At 36.9% G+C, this 18,858-nt stretch overlaps 1 pseudogene across 1 annotated transcript; it reads right to left on the reverse strand.

Moving 5' to 3' along the window:
* Window positions 1–18,022: 18,022 nt before the first annotated feature.
* LOC100601642 lies at window positions 18,023–18,560 on the reverse strand (annotated as a pseudogene). The gene has a single exon (XR_004027930.1). The product of XR_004027930.1 is annotated as a protein S100-A11 pseudogene (transcript).
* Between the last annotated feature and the right edge of the window lie 298 nt (window positions 18,561–18,858).

An 18,858-nucleotide genomic window follows, 5' to 3' on the forward strand; every position in this document is an offset into this window, starting at 1 on the left:
GGAATGGAAGGTGGAAGCTTGCCCATAGTGAAGGAGGCAAGCCCAGAGAAAAGAGTAGAGACACGGAGAAGGGGTGGAGGGTTCTTGCCCTCCAGAAAAGCAGAGGGGTTGGGGCACAGAAATAAGGGATTGGGGCGCAGAGATATAAGAGGCTGAGGCGCAGAAATAAGGGATTGGGGCGCAGAGATAAGAGGTTGGGGTGTGGAAATAAGCGATTGGGAGTCCTTGCCCCCTAGAAAAGCGGGACTTGCTGCTAAGGGTGAAGGAGAAGGGGTTGAGGGATACTTGCCTCTGCCCCAGAAAAGCAGAGAAGGGGTAGAGACAAGGGAGAGAAGGGGTTGGGGTACTTGCCCCTTCCCCAGAAAAGCAGGACTTTTACTGCTAAGGGTGAAGGACCAAGGCAGGTGTCCCTGCGTGGTCTGACACCTCTGAAACCTGGGTGAATAATCAGAGAGGCGTCCCTGCAATGATTAAACACCAAGGGAAGGCTGCCTTCCCAGTTCGTGACCAGCGCCGGAGTTTTAGGTCCACGGATAAAACGTGTCTCCTTTGTCTTTACCAGAAAATGAAAGGAATTGAAATTAAGGGAAGGGAGAGATTGAAGTGTGGCACCAAGATTGAAAGGAGAAAGAGGTTGAGGGATAGTGAGGGAAGTTGGAGAAGAGAGTAAAAAGAGGCCGCTTACCAGATTTGAAATTGGTGAGATGTTTCTTGGGCTGGTCGGTCTGAGGACCTGAGGTCGTAGGTGGATCGTTCTCATGGAGCAAAAAGCAGGAGGACAGGGGATTGATCTCCCAAGGGAGGTCCCCCGATCCGAGTCACGGCACCAAATTTCATGCGCGTCGGTGTGAAGAGACCACCAAACAGGCTTTGTGTGAGCAACATGGCTGTTTATTTCACCTGAATGTCATCAGTTAAGGTGGGGCAGGGCATATTCACTTCTTCTGTGATTCTTCAGTTACTTCAGGCCATCTGGGCGTATACGTGCAAGTCACAGGGGATGCGATGGCTTGGCTTGGGCACAGAGCCCTGACAGTAATATTCTCTGGCCAATCACATCTCAGGATTGATTCAAGTTTAACCAGAAGGATAATTGAATTTTCATCCTGGCTCCACCGTTGGCTCTCCCCTTGCCTCAAGTCTTGCCGTCTGCAAATCCATCTTCACTTTACACTTGTTTAATCTTCCCAGGACACCACTTACTTGTACTCCATTCCTAAATATGAAACCTTTAGATGTCTTCCATTCCATACAAGATTAAATTATTTAATAAGTAATTAAATGTCTTCAATGGTCTGGACCCATTTTTCACCTGTTCCCTTATAGAAATTTTCTCTTCTAGTTGTCTCATGCCTTAATTTTTCTCCCCCCACCCACCTTCTAATAAAAGTTCATTCACTTGTCAAAACTCAGCCTAATCTTAAAACCTCCCTAAATAGACTTTAATACAATCTCCCCTATAGATATTATATAAGCACACCAGTCCAAGTGTGCCCATATGTATACAAATAACTAAGTGTAAAATACAGTATGATTCATACCACAAGCACAGTTCAAATGCTAGGGTGGGGGAAGAGCGACAAAGCAGTTTCAGCCTGGCGCTTGAGAAAAGATTCCAATTGTAGTTAACATTTGAAAGAATCCTTAAAAAGTGGCTTAGAATTTCTAAAGACATGAGGAGAGGCTTGTCTTTGTGTAGAGGAAATAGCATCTGAAGCAAATAAAAGTTTGGAAAATATAGGGTATTCTCAAGGAGTGATGAAAAATTCTGTTTGAACAACGTTTAAAATACACATAGAAGTATTTTAGGTACTTGGTAGATTGGAACATGGATGTACAGGACATTATAAATGCCAACCTAAAATATTTGCACTTGAACTTTATTTTGAAAACATTAAACTGGCAGATGTATGATGATAAAATAAGAGGTATGGTACAGAGCAGAGAGGAGTCGAGAAGACTTCATTCTGAGACAATTGCCGTCAATTAGGAGAACTTAATCGGGGCTTATTTTAGAATGCTTGGGGGAGGAATATAAAGGAAAGTACAGGTGTGAAAGGAACAGATGTGAAAAAGATATAATCCACATCAAATATTGAATGAACGGATGAATGGAAGTATGGACTCCACACTTTGAGAAGGTATTGCATGCTTGTTTTGAGTAAGGGCCTTGGATCAGACTGCCTGGGTTTGCACTTTGACGGCTACCAGGCTGAAAGAACTTGGCAAGTTTTTTACACTGTGTGCCTTAATTTCCTCATCTATAAAATGGGATAAAAACGTGAGAATTAACTGTGTTGGGGAGAAAAGGTATCTTTCTCTCACCCATTGCAACGTTTGCAGCTTATGCCTCTATATTAAAAGGCATATTAATAAGGAAAAAGCATACAAATGTATTTAATGTAAGTTTTATGTGACATGGGGCTTCAGAAATGAAGACTCCAAAACCCAGGGAAAACTACGTATTTTTATGGACAGTTATGCAAAAGTGTGATTAGAGCCTATAAGGGTGTGATTTAATGGTAGCAAACTGAGGGGAACTTAGCAAGGTCTGTTTGTTCAGAGTCTTCTTGGCCTCCAGGTATAGAGCAGGGCCCCTCTTGAATGAGAGTCTTATGACCTCAGGCAAGGTAGGTCAGAGAATTCTTTTTGACCTGCTTCTGGGGAAATAGTGGGAGCAGGTCAGAGAGTGACCTTTCTCCTTCCGTGGTTTTCTCCATTTCCTTCAGCTAAAAACACTCAGTATGCCAAGGAGCCATATTTTGGGATATCATGTACTGAGCCCTGACAAATGGTAAATGCCATAAAATGCACAGAATAATACCTGGCATGAATTAACTTCTATAAATGTTTGCTGTTATTATGTGGACTAGATTAGGAGGCTGCTTAATAGTTTGAGTAGCGAGAGCCTGCTGTATAGCAGTGCAGTGTGTGGAAGAGAATGGGTAAGGAAGTCTTATGTGGCTTCCATGGTGTCTTGCTCATACTAGCGACATAGTAAATATGGTGTGATTTAATTATGCATAAATATTTTTGGTCCAAATAATTTTTGCTTAAATAAAAATAGCATTTCTCCTTCAGTAGATAATTAAAATTACTAAAAACATCTATAAAATTTTCCTGGAGAAAGATTGTATAGCATTTATTAAATGTTTACCATGGGCCAAGTCTGTTGGATGTATCAAAAATTTATTGTCACAACCATATGGGACAAACATTTTTTAACTATTTTATTTTTATTTCAGTAGTTTTTGGGGATACAAGTGGTTTTGGGCTACATGGATGAATTATGTAGTGGTGAATTCTGAGACTTTAGTGCACCCATCACCTGAGTAGTATACATTGTACACAATATGTAGTTTTTTTATCCCTCATCCACCTCCCAATGTCTCCCTTCTGAGTCTCCAAAGCCCATTATGTCACTCTGTATGCCTTTGCATACTCGTAACTTAGCTTTCATTTATAAGTGAGAACATAAGGTATTTTGTATTCCATTCCTGAATTATTTCACTTAGAATAATAACCTCCAGCTCTATCCATGCTGCTGCAAAAGATATTATTTTGGTCTTCTGGCTAAGTAGTACTCTATGGTGTATGTACACCACATTTCCCTTACACATTCACTGGTCTATGGGCACTTAGGTTGGTTCCATATCTTTGCAATTGTGAATTGTGCTGCAATAAATATACATGTGCATGTGAGACAAGCATTTTAAGATTACTTTTAAGTTTGTAAAATTGATGCTCAAATGTTAAATTCATTCTCCTTTCCCTGGCTGGAACGAGAACATAATGGCAAAATCATTAATGGTTTTAATATAACAACAACAACAACAAAAACAAGAAGAATGCCTATCAGCATATTTAGTGTTTTGTAGAGTGCAAAATAATATGATTAAATAAGAAACTAAAATAAACACTGAAAAGGAGGAGGCAAACATTATTTTTTGCAGATGATGTGACTAACTTGAATCACATGAGAGTGGACATAAAAAATATTATATATCAGAAAATCCTGCAAGGTGGTCATGTACCACATTGGTATATGTAAATCAATAGTTTTTCAATCAACAAATATTAATAGGAACATATTTGCAAAAGACCTAATTTATAATGCCAATTTAAAAAATCATAAAATATCCAGAAATAAATATAAGAAGTAAGTAGGACAATACTAAGAACACAGTTCAGTAATTTGAATGGAAATTAATAAAAAGGACTTCCATACAGAAATACTTTTCTCTTTAATTATCAGTTTTATAAGAATATCAGTTGCCCAATATTAATCTATAAAAATTTATTGCAAACTCAATCAAAGTCCAAATACTACTTTTTTCTTTTTCTTGGAGAGGAGGACAGGAGGAAAAATTGCCCAGTTGATTTCTAAGTTTATTTTAATAATATGTATATAAGAACATGTAGGAATATTCTTACGATAATTATAAATGAGGAGTGAGAAACCCCCAAAACTATAAAAATAGAGTATACTAGAATAGACAGATAAGGAAAATGAGAAAGTGACCTAGGTATCTAATAGATTCAATATTGTTTAAAAGTCATTAGAAAAAATAATTTATATATCAAATAATATTGGGACATCCGAATAGCCATTTAGAAAAAAATAAACTAGATCAACTACCTCATTTACCCTGAGACATACCATTATGTTGAATCTTACGAAAATGCTTATATTTGATATTTTGACCCAATGTATGATTCAACCTAACATTAATGTATTATTTAAATTTAAATGTAAAAAGTAAAGCAACAAAGTAGTTTTGTATTTATTTATAATTTAAAAGCATAAAGATGTTTCCCAATAAGACACAAACTCCAAAAGTCAGGAAAAGTTTGATTAATTTGACTACGTAATGACATAAAATATCATACAAATGTAAAAGAATAAAATTACCTCTCTAAATTAAAAAATAATGAGCTAGGAATTTACTTGCAGCACATATGACAAACTGATCATTTCTTTGATTTACAAAGGATTTGTATAAATCAATAATAAAAAATGCACTATTCAGCAGTAAAATAAGCATAGTATATGGAGAAGAAATTTTAGAGGAGAATAAAAAGACCCAACAAAGGACCAAAAATAATATAATCATATGCTCAATTTAATTCACAAAAAATGCCAGTCAAAACAATAATATACAATTCTCATCTATAAATTTTTTTTCTATACATTTTAACTAGTGTACCTATTATACTATGTATTTATTCACTTAGCAAATGCTTATCATTTGTTGAATGCAAGACTGTGCTATAATGCTGGGGGATATATAAAAATGAAAAAGTTTGACTATAGATGAAGATGGGAGACAGAATGAAAAAAGGATACACCAAACAATAATATATTATTTTTATCTACCACAAAGTGGATGGCTTAAAATCATGGAAATTTGTCTCACAGTTCTGGAGGCCAGAATTCTGAGACCAAGTTGTTGGCAAGCTTGGTTCCTTCTGAGGGCTCTGAGGGAGAATCTGATCCATGCTTCTGGTGGTTTGCTGGCACTCTTTGGCATTGCTTGGCTTGTAGAAACATTAGTTAATCTCTGCCTTCACCTTCACGTGGTGTTCTCTCTCTGCACATCTGTCTTTGTATCCAGATTTCCCTTTATTATTACAACAAAGTCATGTTGGATTAGGGCCTATCCTAATGACTTCATCTTAACTTGATCATCTGTGACGATCCTATTTCCACATAAGGTTACATTCACACATAGTGGGTGTTAGGATTTCAACATTTTCAGGGGACGTGATTCACCCCATAACAATTTTTAAACAATTAAAAAAATTGGTGAATAGTTGGTGAAGTTTGGTAAGGAGGGAGGAAGCAGGGGCATTTTTACGCAGATGACAGGTCTTTTTGGAAGATGAATAGGTAATATCTATGAAACCTCCATAAAATGTCTATGAAACTTCAAATGCACATATTGCATGCCCAGGCAATTCTGTTCTTAGGAAGTTCTTCCTATAGATAATGCACATAAGATACATGTACAGTGTGTTTATTGCAGCATTATTTATAAAAATAAGCAAAACTGGACATGCCTAAATGTCCACCAGTTGAAGAAACTAATCACAGCTTATATACACTACCTGACTCTTTTGAAGAAATGAAGTAGGTCTATATTTACTCACTAGTAAAGATACCCACGATATAGTAAGTAAAAAATGTAAGGCATATAGTATACTGGATATGCCAATTATTTTCTCAAAGAATGTACAAGAAACTGATAACACTGTTTGTCTTTGTGGAAAGGGCTTAAAACTGGAGATAGAGAGGGAGACTTTTAATTTGATACCCTTCACTAGTGCTTGAAATTTCTTACATTTGCATATATTACTCACTTTTTTTTCTGGTTTTAATGTCAGAAGAGTTTATGTGTGTTGTAGAATTATGAACTGCTTTATTTTTATTTTCATATTTTCTATATTAAAAAGGAACTAATGAATGTTAAATAAAAATGTGAAAGGACTTTTCCTATCATATTGCATGAAATAAGAGATTTTTGCCGGTTGGAACATTCCTATAGAGCCATATTCCTGAAGAATATTTTACACTTGCTCGATGAACATATCCCATAGTTTTATGGATGTATGTGCCATGACTATGATGTGTGACTTCATTGTTAAGTATAGAAAACTGCTGAGTTAAGAGGTAGGGCTCTAGACAGATTTAGAAGCTTAACTGGAAAAACTACAGCAAGAAAGAGCTATGCCAGCCTGGGCAACCTGGAAAAACCCCGTCTCTACAAAAAAATACAAAAATTAGCCTGGCGTGGTAGTGCAGGCCTGTAGTCCCAGCTACTTGGGAGGGTGATGTAGGTGGATGGCTTGAGCCCAGGAGGTGGAGGCTGCAGTGAGCTGAGATGGCTCCACTGCACTCCAGCCTGGGTGACTGAGGGAGACTCTGTGTGTTTTCTCTATTGTCACAGTGGAAAGGATGTTTTGAAGTACCTTTACATTTTGAATAGTTTCAAGATACTGTGCTAATCATCTCTGAAGAAAAATTACCTTGAGAATGCAAAATATAAGAAGCATTTTGATGAATAGCAAGAACCTACTCATAGGGACCAGAAAAATCCTTTTACGCAGCTAATTTGCCTTTATCAGTATTCTCATAGGATACTGAGTTGAAAGCCACTTGTGCTCTGTGAACCACCTGAGAGTTCTTTAGTTCACTGTAGGTCTCTTAATGTAATATATGATTTCATCATTCATAGCATTTCCCAGGCTAAGCTTACATCATCTGGCATTTAAAGACTTTCTTTGCTTTTTTTTTTTTTTTTAAACATAAAAAATTTTAAAATTTTGGACTCATTTTTAGTTTGGATTTCATCCATCGCTAAAGGTAGGTACAATAACATTTTTTCTTCAACAGCCAGGTTTTTCAAATCTGTCAAAATAATTTTCTTGCACAGTCAGATTAATTCTGAGCCAGCCGCATGGTCCAAAGAGGCCTGCATATGTGAAATTTTGTGAAAGTACATTTCTTATAATATCAAGCACTTTTGCTGAATGTATAATTTAAATTCCTTAAAATAGGCCCATGAGAAAGGAACTTTCGTATTTCTAAACATCTGTAAAATACTTAGGTAATGCAAGATGGTTAGAGAATAATAATGTCCTTTTCTGTAAACAGCAGTTCTGTTTTTTTTTTTTCTTTTTGAGACGGAGTCTCGCTCTGTCGCCCAGGCTGGAGTGCAGTGGCGCAATCTCGGCTCACTGCAAGCTCCGCCTCCCGGGTTCACGCCATTCTCCTGCCTCAGCCTCTCCGAGTAGCTGGGACTACAGGCGCCCGCCACCATGCCCGGCTAATTTTTTTGTATTTTTAGTAGAGACGGGGTTTCACTGTGGTCTTGATCTCCTGACCTCGTGATCCGCCTGCCTCGGCCTCCCAAAGTGCTGGGATTACAAGCGTGAGCCACTGTGCCCGGCCTAAACAGCAGTTCTTAACATTGGTTAATCCTCTCATCCTCCTGCATCGTCATCTTTGTTTAAATTAACAGTACCACTATCCTTCAACTCATGAGTTTGAAAATTTTCATTGAGCTTGCCTTCCTTCCCCTCACCTCTAATAATAACAAGTTTTAGCCAGCCGTCGTGGCTGATACCTGTAATGCCAGCACTCTGGGAGGCCGAGGCGGGTGGATCACTTGAGGTCAGGAGTTCGAGACCAGCCTGGCCAACATGGTGAAACCCTGTCTCTACTAAAACTACAAAAAATGAGCATGGCATGGTGGCGAGTGCCTGTAGCCCCAGCTACTCAGGAGGCTGAGGCAGAAGAATTGCTTGAACCTGGGAGGTGGAGGCTGCAGTGAACAGAGATGGTGCCACTGCACTCCAGCATGGGTGAGAAAGCAAGACTGTCTCAATAATAAATAATAATAATTATAATAATAAGTTCCATAAATTTTACTCCCATGATATTTCTTAAAATTATTTCTCCCTCCTCTAAAATTTGAGGGTAACTCATCAGTTTTTTTTTTTTTTTTTTTCTTATAATGATGAGAGTCACCATTATGCAGTTGGATTCTTTGGCTTAGGCACCAAGCAATGTGATTTATACATATTACATTATTTAGTCACAGCAGCAATTATGTAAGACGTGCACTATTACACCTATTCTCTAGAAAAAGATGGAAAATAAAGTGTTGATGTAACAAAGTCACACTGGCATAGCTGAAAATCGGAGATGGTTTTGGTTGATTTGGAAGCCCATACATTTTTAGTTCATCATCCTACATTATCTTTTTATATTCATCATCTGTTATCTTATAGAGTGTGTGTGTGTGTGTGTGTGTGTGTGTGTGTGATTTCCCTTTGTAGCCTATAGATTCTTTTAGAATAAGGTCCATATAAAACTATTTACATTTCTTCCTTTATCTCATTTAGGGCCCTGTGTTTAGAAAGTACCGTGAAACATTTGGTAATAGTTTACAATCAAATGAGTGTGTCACTTCTGAGACAAAATAGAGGCCTTTATCTTTACCAATAATCCCTTTTGTAAGAGTTAAGGTATGTGGATAGATTTGTGAGCCTCTTTATTCTTTAAAACATAAAAGAACTTGTGAACACAATGTATTCATCTCTTTCACATATGAAATTCAAATACATTTGCCTTGGCATTAAACATTTGAATTTGTATGTAAGATGTCAAAGTTATATAATTTTTCTGTTAGAGATGGTTGAATGTGCTCACTGGCTTTTCAAATTTTCTCACGTATAAGCAGATGCAGATAGGGACAAATGCACTCTCTAATGTATGGAAAACATCATTAGCTTACCTTAACAGAAAATTTTCTTTCTCAGCTCTGGGACATTTATAAGAGAATGAATATTGTATTAGCCAAATATAGGATAACATGCAATAAGTTTGTCTGTCACTATAACAGTTTTTGCTTCATGATCAAACTTGTATTCCCAGGACTTATGTGGTGTCAAAAGATAATGGGAATTACAAATCCAATGCTAGAATTACATAAAATGTATTATAGTCACATCTCAAAGGATTGCTGTGAAAAATAAAAGACTAGATCTTTGCCATCCTTTTTGTATTTGAAAAATCAATCTGACAATCGCTATTAAAATGGAAAAGAGTAAGAGTTTAGAGTCATAAGACCTGAGTTTGGCTCTTGGTATTTCATTTATTGGCTATAATCTGGGGAAAATAACAACTTCTTTAATTCTTAGTTATTTTATTTGGTGAACTGTAAGGATTAAAAATACGTAATGATTTTTGTAAACTACACAGCTATTGTTAAAGACATATAACAAGCCTAAAGGTATTATGGGGATATAAGAAATAGCTTATAGAATCAAACAGAAATTAAGGAAACACAATATACCACAAAAATGAGTATCTGAGTGTTAGCACAGCAGTGGGTGATGTCTAGTCTCATGCCGATAGATGAATTAAGAATTAATAGGAAACTGCCCAGGAGAGCAACACAAACTAAGCATCTAATTAGATAAAGAGTTTTAAGAGCAGTCATAAGATATTACTTTGATTTCTGCCTTAACCACTACTAGCACTGCTAGTGTTTATTTAGCCAGACACTGTCCTAAATCCTACGTATTTTATCTAGTTTAATGTTCACAGCAATCCTTTATGATAAATCCTGATATTATCCTGCTTGCCTTTCACAGACGAGACACAGAGAGTTTAACTCTCTCAAGGTCACACAGAGAAGCTTCAAGATATGCAAATATGGTCATCAACATTTGGCTAATTAATATAATACTTTTATAATCAGATGGCATTAATGGTAAAATGAATAAACTTGCATTTTAAAAATAAAACTAATTGGGGAGTTGTCATATTTGTTTCTTCACTTCTATTTGGGGGAAATTGTCATTAAGTTTAAAAAAATTTCACTCACACACAATATTATCTATTTTAAAATATTTGTATATTAGATGTAATATATAAAATATGCAAATATAATCATATCATAATGATTTGTTTTCGTTCAGATGATATTTTTCCTTATTTTTCTTAGAGACCCTACTCCTAACCCATAGTTACAATTTAGTGTGAAGCCTCCAGGTTTATATAATTATATGGGATATATATTTTTATATATACTCACAAAAATATATACAAATAGATATACATGTTTTTAGTCACTGATTTTCAAAAATGAAATCCAGTTTTACACATTTGTGCATGTTGCTTTTCTCACTCAATAACACTGTGTGGAAGTTCCTCTAAATCAGTTGGGCTCAAATTCACCCTAAGGGGTATATGTGCCATAATCTATCCAGTCATTTTCCTATTGGTTTCCATTTTCCTATTCCTTTGGTTTCCAGACTTTTGGCAGCTACAAACAATGATGTGTTAAATACCCTGTTAATAAATCCTTATATGCGGTCATCATAATTTCTTTGAAAAAGATTCCCAGTTGTAAGACTGCTAGATTGAATCGTAAGGGGAGGCCTTCTTAACCAAGATTAGAAACAAAGCCAACATAAAGAGACATTTCGACTGGATAAACATATGCCTAGGGAATCATAAAGTCATCTGATATTTGGTAGCCTTGCAAGAACCCGTTGTAGCACAGAGAACAGAGCTAACTTAAAAATTAAGAAGGGGACAAGCGAACCAATAGAAAAATGTGAGAAAGATATGAAGAGGTGACTGATGAGTGAGCAAATCCAAATTGCTAAAGATAAGAAAGCAGAGGTGCAGTGGCTCATGCTTGTAATCTCAGAACTTTGGGAGGCTGAGATGGCAGGATTGCTTGAGGTCGAAAGTTTGAGACCAGCCTGGGCAACATGGCGAGGCCCTATCTCTACAAAAAAAATTAAGAAATTAGCCAGACATGGTGGCACACAACTGTAGTCGTAGTCGATGTGGGAGAGTCACTTGAGCCCAGGATGTCAAGGCTGCAGTGAGCCCTGATTGTGCCACAGCACTCCAGCCTGGGCAACAGGGCAAGACCCTGTTTCAAAAAAAAAAAAAAAAAAAAAAGAAAAAAGTAAGAAAAAATAAAAGCAAAACAAATATGGTTCTCAAACTAGTAGTATGTAAATTATGGCAACAATAAAAGATCATTATATACCTTTCAGACCGATGGAAAAAACAACATCCATTTTAAAGGTTAGGGGAGAGGAATATTTATGGGTGTGGGTACTCTTATTCATTGTTAGTGAAACTGTGAAAATAGCTGTAGATCATTTGAAAAACTGGCAATGTCTGTTAAAATCTGCACCTTAACCTGAAATCAATTTGTAATTGCTGCAATTAACTTGAATTTCAAGACCTGCCCTTTGTTTCTAATATTGTTTCCTGTTACTCCAAAAGTATTAGTTCCTTTAAGCTATTCTGGTCCTTCTTGTGGTACTTATTATGTTCATAATACATACCCTTCCAATAATCAAATTCTGTCTTCCAGTGCCCATTTTAAGAAAGGGAAAGGAGGAAGAAATGAAGGAGGAGATTTTAGAGGCATTCTTTTTTGAATTTCTAAGAATGACATATAAGAAAGTACAGATATGTGTATATAAAAGTATATGATGTATATAAAGTGTATATATATGTATATGATGGAAATTTTAACATTACAATACATTTATTGAACACAAGGGATTAGATACATCAGAATTTCATCACTAAAAGTAGATGAGTCCCACCACTGGTGGACTGCACTGTTCCCAACATGGTTTGAGAGATGGTCTGCTTTGAGGCAGAGAAATAGTGTAGATAATCCTCAGGGTTCTTTTAGCTTCTTCTGTTACCATGCAGTTCTTGAGCTATCTTCTCCATCTAGACTTTATAGGACTGGAACCAGGTATCTAATTGTGGAGGGAAATGACAGTGCAACATTGTTGCAGATCCAATCAATCTCCTTTAGATTTAGCCTGTTATCTTCCTTTCTTCAATCTATTAGTGACACTTTTATTGGTTGGGGCTGTTATACAGAAAATACATACTTGGAATGCCTTTGTTTGTTTGTTTGTTAATCCAGTGAGGGAATGTCAGTTGAGGAACTTCAAATACCTATGGTATTTTTCTTACTTGAAACTCGAGTACACTGAAAGTTAGGATTATAGAAACCTTGTTACTTTTTTAAAAAAAAATTGGTATCTATGTTTCTCATAAGAATAGCCTGAATATAAATATAACAATATCTTGAGTAGATTTAAGGCAGGAGAAAGGCAAGTTATAAATATTAATATTAGTGTTAATTTTGACACAGCTAGCCTACCAACCTAAATTGCTGTTATCAGCACGATGTGAATGACTGCCGGCCTTATTTCCTCCCGATGGCTCTGTTCCTAGAGTCACAGTGAGCATATGTGGAAATAGCCAGATTTAATACAAACACAAATGTTTTCTCTAGCTGTGCCCAAGACTTGTTATAGCAATCTTTGAAAAGTGACTTGTTTTGCCAAGAGAAGACTTAAACTGTAAACTGATAATTAATAATTCAGGCATGTTAGTTTTCTTTTAATCTTAGCTCTAAAACTCTTCACGTTTGATAACCAAGTAAGAGTTTCCTTAAAGTAAACAAATTAAGTTATGAATTTTGATGTTTTAAATTTGCCAGAGGCCTCTGAATGTCTGTGCTTGAGCTAAGAGTCCAATTGTTCACTTCCATGCCGACAATTCATACTGGAATTATGGCAAACAGCATGAACTCGGCTCCGAGAAATGGAACTGGGAGGACAAAGCACCTTTTATTTTTATTGCTTTTTGAAGACACGCCATCACTCTTGCCATCTTTATTGTGGTCATCACAAGATGCATTTATTCTGACTGCATCTTTGGTGGCTTCACTCATACACACAAGATTAAACACAAATTTGTTTTTCCTGTCTTCTCTGAGTTTAAATTCTGAACCATGTGATGGTTCTGTGGATTGGATTTAATAAGCAGAGTTTACAAACAAATAGTGGGGAAAATATTGTGTGGGATGACTAATGAACAGAAAACTGGGGAAAGACTGTTAGAAAAAAAATAACTTCTATTTATGTCTTACTGAAGTTGAGGTGCTTTGTGCAAGAGATGAATTTTAGCAATATTTGTGATATTTACAGCATGTTTAACATGTACTATATTGAATGAAAATCATATATGTCATATATTATGTATCATATAAGATTTAAGTGTTACATTCTGTGAGTTTGCGAACAGGGTTAAAATGTATACTTTTTGTGTTTTTTCAATATTGCTTTTTTTTTTTTTTTGAGACAGAGTCTTGCTCTGTCGCCCAGGCTGGAGGGCAGTGGCACAATCTCGGCTCATTGCAAGCTCCACCTCCCGCTTCACGCCATTCTCCTGCCTCAGCCTCCCGAGTAGCTGGGACTACAGGTGCCCCCCACCTCGCCCAGATAATTTTTTGTATTTTTAGTAGAGACGGGGTTTCACCGTGTTAGCCAGGATGGTCTCAATCTCCTGACCTCGTGATCCGCTGGCCTCGGCCTCCCAGAGTGCTGGGATTACAGGCGTGAGCCACTGTGCCCGGCCCAATATTGCTTTTGTTTCATAGAAGATCTAGTTCTAAAGTTTGTTACTCATTCAATTCAGCTGACTTATCTTCCAATTTGAAACATCTATTATTAAGAAATAGAAACAACACTTGTATAGAAAGTGTCCCTTAGACGAAGAGGAAGTATAAAAAGATTCAGAAATATCATTTGTAGATATATTTAGAAGTAAAGTTACATTTTAACAATGCGTTTTTTTTCGTTAAATATAATTTTTGCGCAGTAGTATTGTATAACATTTTGGAAATACAAAAAAGTACAAAGCAGCAAATTTAGAAAAAAAATCATCTGGTTAACATGTTGATACATTTTTCCCCATTTTAAAAATGTGTATGATATGTTCAAATACATATACACATGCTGTTAAAAGCTAAAAATGTACATAATACATTCTATAAGTGGAAATCTTTAGAATAGGGATGTTAATGGACTTACATAACTAAAATCTTCCTTTCCCACTCCCCAAGATTTTGTAGCAGTCCTACTGAAGCTGAATCCTCATTCCACAGTTTCTTCTCACTGTAGTGCTCCTGTGGAACTAAACAATTTTCTGTTCCCAGAAGAGGACATCCTCTCTTAGGGTCTATGTACGTCCTATTTCCTCTTCCTGGACACTCTTCTCCCCAACTTCCAAACTTTTCCTTGTGCCCATTTATGCTGCCTTCCTACTGAGGCTGCTCCTGACCTCCTACCCCTGGATTAGGAGATCCCATTGTGTGCTCCCGTGGGACTTCACATTACTCACTCTTGAAATCTACCACACTAGATTGTAGCTGCCTGAGTGTCCATATTTGTCACCAGACAGGAGCTCTGTGAAAGCAGAAATTTCATCTTTTCTGCTTTGCATTGCATACCCAGCATCAAGGTGGCACATACTAGGTGCTCAAAAAAAAAGTATGTATTGGGTTAATCAATAAGCCAAAGCTTTTATGTATCACTTTCATCTTGTTGGAATGGACTTTACTGCTCTGTAATAGCTACAGAAGACTATTCTGTGTGAGGTTTATGTTCCTCAAGTCTCATATCTGCAGATAAGAAAACTGCTACTAAAATCATTCTTCTTGTTCTAGAAACCTTTTATTGTTAAATATTCTTACGTCATTATATAGCGGTTTCATTTGACTTAATCTCACTTGAAGATACCAAAAGCACTATGAATAAAAACTTTCATGAGAGACCATTTTGTTTTTTATTATTACATTAAAGATTAATAAAAACCCCAAACTAGAAATATCAGGAAGTATTTTATGTCCTCTTAGCTTTTTGAAACTTTGAAAAAGAGATAATTTACATTCCCAAAGCCTAGCGTATATTGGGGTTTTGACAAATATTTCAAACAAAAAATTAGTATGACCTTCTTTGCTATATTTGAAATAATATTTTGTGACTAACATTTATTAAACTCTAGCTGAATGTAAAGTCATCTTTTAATTACTCCTGTCAATGGGGGAAACCATTGGCATGGATAATTGGAAAATGGAGATACTTCCTCTGACAGAGGCTGACAGAGATGGTAGGAAAGAAACACTGCTTGCCAACTTCTCACACTGCTTCCTGGTTCTTGTTGTTCTTGTGGATGGATGATCTGGTTTGACTAGGTTAAGTGGGTCATGTGTAAAGACATTATATAAGTTTGCCTTCGTTTTTCATTTTTCACTTGGTTTAAAATAGTATCCAAGTGGAAAATGTAAGCAAATGAAGAAATGACTAGTAAAAATTGTAAGCACAGTGAGAGAAAGACAATCAAGTTAAAATCTGAGGTGTGATTTCAATGTTAAGATTAGTAAATGTTTAGGATAGCATCACAGGCAGATTCCTCCATGCATTTTTTAAACATCCGGGGTTACCTTGGGTTTAGACAGACTAATATTTTGGAAAAATAAATTATTATTGTTTAGTATAATGAAGAATATCAAGAGTCCTTCTGTTCTAATATAGAAATGAATGCTTTTGAAATTTAAATTGAGGTGTGTGTGCTAGATAGTCTCCAAAGATAGACACCAATTTCTTCCTTTTCTCTACATTCATGTTGCATTATCATTCAAGAGGTAGAGTCTATTTCTGTTCCTCATGAATTTGGGCTCATCTTGTGACTTGCTTTGCCCGTTAGAATGCAGATCAAGTAACGCTATGCTGATCTTTGACCTAGCCCTTAAGAGGGCTAGTAACTTCCACTTTCTTTCTTGAAGCCAGCTGCTATGTAAAAGTCTGATTTTCCTGAGACCACCATGCTATGAGGAGCTCCACGCTAGGCATGTGGCATGGCCGTGTGGAAGAGCAATGAAGTCCCAGACATGTGAGTTAAGTCTTCTGGGATCTTTCAGTCAAGGTTAGTCACCAGCTGAATGTAGCTGAGTGAGTGATCCAGCCAATGACCATGTCTATCGATATGGAGTAAATGAACTTCCTAGATGTCTGACAGACTTGTAAAAAACAATAAATCATTGTTCTAAGCCACTACGTTTTGAGTGGATTGTTTTGCAGCAATGAACAATAAAACAGTATTCTAATTATTATTCTCCAATAATGATTTAAAAAATTTATCAACATGTTGTATAGGTATAAAAATACTATGTATAAGTATTTTTTTTTTTTTTTTTTTTTTTTTGAGATGGAGTCTCGCTCTGTCGCCCAGGCTGGAGTGCAGTGGCGCAATCTCGGCTCACTGCAAGCTCCGCCTCCCGGGTTCACGCCATTCTCCTGCCTCAGCCTCTCCGAGTAGCTGGGACTACAGGCGCCCGCCACCACGCCCGGCTAATTTTTTGTATTTTTAGTAGAGACAGGGTTTCACCGTGGTCTCGATCCCCTGACCTCGTGATCCACCCGCCTCGGCCTCCCAAAGTGCTGGGATTACAAGCGTGAGCCACTGCGCCCGGCCTGTATAAGTATTTATAATACACACATATGCACATTGGTTTAGGGTATACAGTATGGCTTTTAGCATAAGTTATGACTAATTATAAAAATGACCAATATCTACACATTTTCTGGATTATTTCTTTTACTCATGTTATGATCAAAATTAACTTCTGAGTTAAATTCATTGTAATCTTTTCTCAGTGATTCAAACTAAGTGGATACATTAATTTTCAACAGGAAACACAAAATATCCAAATAGATACGGTTCACAATAGAAATCTTTTGTGATTAGACCTGAGAAATTTCATAAAAATACCTGAGTGAGACAAAACAAATGTATTTTGTGTTTTGAGATTAAGATATGAGTGTAGTTGAACATCAATAGAGAAAAAGTGGAAAGAATAAAGTTTAAGACACAGCTAAACTTTCAGCCTTCTCAACCAAGTGATGACTAGCTTCAAAAATCAGTAAAACATTACCATTTCTCCACCAAATTTATGTACCCCAAATTAAATTTGAAAATGAAAATACAGTAATAGGACTTTGTGCATTAATTCTGTTAGATAGCTTCAAGACTTGACATAGCAGGAGCCCTCGAGGGTTTCTAGGGGAACCCCAAGGTTATTGCTTGCTGAAATCTGAGTCTCTGGTGAAGATTCAGTAAGAAACAGTTGTTACACCGGAGCTTTGCTTCTTGAAGAATAACAGATGAGTAGATAGAAGCTTTCATTCTGACAGCAGAACACAGGATGATCAGAATCCCAATCACTCAGTAGATGATGAAATAGAGCAGTGGAAGGATGAATTAAGATGACATGCTGTGTTTTATCAGTAAAAATAATGGCAAGAGATATATTTCTCACAATTATTTAACCAGGAGAAAGCTCCCAAGAATGATACATTTTGCTTATAAAGCAGTGTGAAGTGGGATAGATCACACTGTCAATTTAATGGCTCAGTTTGCTGCATTTGTATTAACAGCAAGATTATTCTTTGTATTCATTCAGAATGAATGAAAACAGAGAAAAGTGATTCTGACTATAAATCTCTTTCTGCTGGGAACCTTTTGTCATCCTATGCTGTTCTTGTTCTTTAGGCTGAAACAGGTCAGACAATTGAACAAATTACTCTTTGTACCAGGAAGTCTTTGGTGTTATTCTTTTTTTTTTTTTTTCATGTTTTAAAAAAGTGACATTGCTTTATTACTATTGGCAGGTGGGGCCTGCATGAGGTGGTTAGTGTGCTGGGCTCAGGGGATGGGTGGGCTGTGGAGACGATTACAGAAAGGCTGGAAGGAAAGGGGGTGGGTTTGAAGGCCAGGCCCAAGGGGTCCTCAGGTCCGCTTCTGGGAAGGGACAGCCTTGAGGAAGGAGTCATGGCAAGCCATAGCTAGGCCACCAATCAGATTAAGAAATTCTGAGAAATCTAGCTGACCATCACTGTTGGTGTCCAGTTTCTTCATCATGCGGTCAAGGACACCAGGGTCCTTCTGGTTCTTTGTGAAGGCGGCCAGTTCTGTATTCATGAAGCTTAGGAACTCTGTCTTGGAGAGAGTGTAGTTATAACCATCCTTTCCAGCATACTTCTGGAAAACAGCAATGAGGGACTCGATGCACCGCTCAGTCTCTGTAGGGCTGGAGATTTTTGTCATGTTGGAGCTGAGCGAGGCGCGAGAGGCTGTGGCTGGGAGCGGCGCTCTGGTGTTATTCTTATACCTGGACTTAAACATGCATTGTGTTTTCCACTAGAAATTAAAAAACTCAATTTCCATTTGGAATGAAGGATGTGACAGCTAATATGCAATAACAAAATTCAGTTTAGGGTAATGTTAGTGACAGTTCAATATGATATGTTTTCTGTAAAGTTTTTAAAAATTATTATTCCCTTATAAGCGATGTCATGTATTCAATGCACATACTGTACACAAGTACCACAGTAAGAGCACAATCAATGCTCATTCATCAACAATCAATGAGCAAATATACCATTCTGAGT

The sequence above is a fragment of the Nomascus leucogenys genome, chromosome 22a, assembly GCF_006542625.1.
Source record: "Nomascus leucogenys isolate Asia chromosome 22a, Asia_NLE_v1, whole genome shotgun sequence".
Taxonomy (NCBI): Eukaryota; Metazoa; Chordata; class Mammalia; order Primates; family Hylobatidae; genus Nomascus; species Nomascus leucogenys.